The sequence below is a fragment of the Penaeus vannamei genome, chromosome 16, assembly GCF_042767895.1.
Source record: "Penaeus vannamei isolate JL-2024 chromosome 16, ASM4276789v1, whole genome shotgun sequence".
NCBI classification, from domain to species: domain Eukaryota; kingdom Metazoa; phylum Arthropoda; class Malacostraca; order Decapoda; family Penaeidae; genus Penaeus; species Penaeus vannamei.
The window spans coordinates 23,930,109-23,933,643 of NC_091564.1; the positions used below are offsets into that span (position 1 = coordinate 23,930,109).

The 3,535-nt window shown below is 37.3% G+C and overlaps 1 protein-coding gene across 4 annotated transcripts in view; it reads left to right on the forward strand.

The window, feature by feature from the left end:
* The first annotated feature begins 696 nt into the window (after positions 1-696).
* LOC113823542 (mpv17-like protein 2) overlaps positions 697-3,535 on the forward strand; it is a 16,956-nt gene continuing 14,117 nt past the window's right edge. Inside the window, exon 1 of one of the 4 annotated variants that reach the window (XM_070131342.1) lies at positions 697-3,535. This exon is cut by the window's right edge and continues 669 nt beyond it. The gene's annotated coding sequence lies outside the window, so the exon portion shown is untranslated. The other 3 variants (XM_070131345.1, XM_070131344.1, XM_070131341.1) reach the window with 3 other exon arrangements.

Here is a 3,535-nt window from a genome sequence, read left to right on the forward strand (position 1 = left end):
TGATCTGATAATTATATTTAGCTTTCCATCGTGTCTGAAACACGTAAATTTAGCTTTAATTGCTAATGCACCCCAATAATAATAATACAATGCGATGAAAAGGATGACAAAAATCGCCATGTACTCAATATACCTTTATTATCATCTTCAAATATACACTAGCACAAACAACTAGACATGCTTAAATCATACTTGGGCCATATGTCCATCCCCCACGTCAACTAAAAACTAACATCTTCCTCATCGCTCATGACGATGATTACCGAGTTGCCACGAACGTCGCCTCTCCCGGGTGGGGTCGGGCGACATCGATGAGTGCGAGAGGGTGTATTCCGGTAACGAGTATGAAAGTGCAACCACTTCCCATGGCGACGGCGCTGCTATCTCGTCCCGAGGTGTAACCAAACAAGAAAAAGAATGCTATATTAACCAACACTGAGTTTTTAAGATGTTGATATTATACAAATATAAGGCATTTGGCAAAATCCAATTCTCACTCCATTTATGCATGCAAAAAATTCACTCGCAAAAAAACATACATGATAACGCACATCTTAACAGGCGACAATGCAATATAAGAAAATTTGAATCGAGTTTTAATCGACTTGAATTTAATACGCAAATATAAATGTGGCAACCACCTTCTCGCATATTTGTACATGTCGCATGCGTCTTTACTTTCCGCAGTCGCCGCCGCCGCCGCCGCCGCAGCCGCCGCAGCCGCCGCAGCCGCCGCGAGCCGTCGGTGTCGCGGGCGTTTGTACTTCTCGCGCGCAGCAACGCCGGCGCTGAGTGCGACGCGTGCGGAAATAAACGTATAGTAATATGCCTTGTTTAAGCCGCAGCTAGTATTACAGGGAGAAATATACTCTGAACAAACAAGTCGAAGGTGGGTGATAACAAACATTTTTATCTGCTGAATGAAAATTCTTTTTCTCAGGCACCCTTATTTGTTATAAATAATTCGCACTATTACCCACCTCTTTCGCAGAGGTGAGTGATAACAAACCGTTTATCTGCTGAATGAAAATCCTTTCTGAGGCAAAATACGTTCAAACTTTTTTTTTTTTTTAGTAATGTTAATTTCTTCGTTATACAACAAGGTTTTATGAAACTATTGACGTTATAGGTAAGCAAGGTTTGTCATACAGGAATGATGACATATTTTTACGTAATAAATTTTGAGAAACTATGATTACGGAATGACTCGGATGAGGTTAATATCCATAAACCTCTATGTAAATGCTCTTTTCAACAAAGGACACTTCCGTAACCGATGTCGGAGGTGCCATCTCAGAAAAAACTGCAAGTCATCTCCTATCATCGTGTATCTGTGTGCGGAAAGGAAGATGAATTGCGAGGAAAGAGAAGTAAAACGATGGAATTAGTTGGCAACTAATTCGTTTCTGAGATATGGTTTTGACAATTTGTTGCCCTTCTTTCCAACCAACCATATGGGTTATTAGTATTTTTAAATACTTATCAAGAAATATTACTGTCTTATGGTTTTATAAAATCGTTGCGTTTTATTCACAAGGGACCTCCAAGCTCGATACTCGTATGATTACACGCATCGCCAAATACATATCAAGTCTTGGAGATACATATTCAGTGCCGTGTGAAGTCATGTTATACCTACATTTATGATCAAAATCACTACTTTTTTCTTGACCATCTCGTATAGTCGAGGGGGTGGGGCCAGGATAGGATCCACCAACAAGGTATGGCATGTTTGATAGGGGAAACAGACTGCGTGAACTAGCGGAACGAACAGGTGTGTAGAAGGATGTGCTACGAGGACCAGCAAAGAGGTGTGTCATTCTGCCTATCTAGAACATGGGGCTTTACCTTGCTCAAATGACTGAAAAGGGTGCAATTTAAAGGCGAAATATTCATTAACCAAGCAATTCTTCACGAATGGAGTCGAGACGAGTACTTCTGTTTTTTTTTTTTTCGCCTAGTATGCTGGTGAGACCAATAGCTCGTGACGAGTCGCGGTATTCTCCGCCGTCTGTGTAAGGTCTTCCATCATCTGTATATTGGACAAAGCATCATCACTGTTTAGGAGGACATCTTTAAAGGAATAAGACATTAGTAGTATTAATGAGCAAATTGACTTTTTGTATTATTATTACAGAAAAGACAAATGTATTCAATTGCACAAAACTTATTTTACTGATAATATACATGTCTTCTGTTAAAGACGACAGCAATGCGAGAACGTTTTAATGGTTTTGCCCTGTATTTTCATGACCTGCAAAAAATATGCTCCACCCATATGTATATATATATATTTCAGTCGTTCTTGGATTTGAGTAAAGTCTTTTTTTTTTCTTCCTCTGAGTTATGTAAAAGGACGTTTTTCTCTTCCTTATTATGACATTAAGCGTTTTTTTTCCCCAAACGAATGTTTTCTACTTGCCATTAATGGAAAAAGTAATGAAGATATTGCTTCGGTTGCCACTTTTTCTTTTTAGGTGTGTAATTTTAACCTTTCCTCTATAATTTACCTCCCTGTCTCTATGTTGCTCGCCGCATACCCCTTTACTGCCATGTAAAAATCAGGAATGTCTAATGCAGACGCATAGAAAGAAAAAGTAAGTGCCTTTGTTTGCAAGTAATATGCTGATTATGGAAAATATATAGTTGCTGATGACTTGGTTTAAGAAAAGAAATGGAAATTCGCATGCCAGCTGCTAAGACCTATTGTATTGAGGCTGTCATGTACACTTTCTACTCCTTTGGAGTAAATTTATCCTTGGTTGATAATCCCGGTTTTAGGCGAATTTATCTATGTTCAATAGACGTAAAATTATAAAAGCTCTACGACAAAAGAGTTATTTTATCCTTAAACTGTTTCATATCATATAAAAGTCCTTTGCTTTGATAAAGAACCTGATGCTAAAACGGCAAATAGTATTTGAACGATTACTAGACCTTCTTCTTTTATACATTTTTTCTCTCTTTTATTTTGATGGTGAAAACGGCCTTTAACGGTTTTCGTCGCTACGACAATTAGCGAGTAACTTGATGAAAATGTATGCATTACTTAAAATATGGTGCATAAATGTGCGTAATACATGTAAAATGATAAAAACTATGACAGGAAGGGCAAACGTGTTTTATCATTTTATCCTAAAACGTCTTCATTTAGATACAGAGCCTATGGCTAAAACGTAAAAAAATGTATTACAATTGCTTAAAACCTCTTTTATACATTTTTCTAAAAGATAAATTGTTCTAAGGAACCTTTCAACAGTTTTCATTGTTATGGCAATTAGTGAATTAATTAGTGAACCATTATATCTTAGCCGAGGATGTTTAGACATATCAGTGTTTCGTAATGTGACATGTATGAATATTAAGTTTATCAGAGAATATTGAAGAGGTCGAGCAGTAAGTTTTATTCAATGTCGGTGTAAAAATAGTTGTTTCTCTTTGTACAGGGATTTTTTTGATCAAAGGTAATTATGCATTACTTTTTAAAAATGGTGTCTAGATGAGCGTTTCCCGATAAAGTTAATTACAGTAGGCC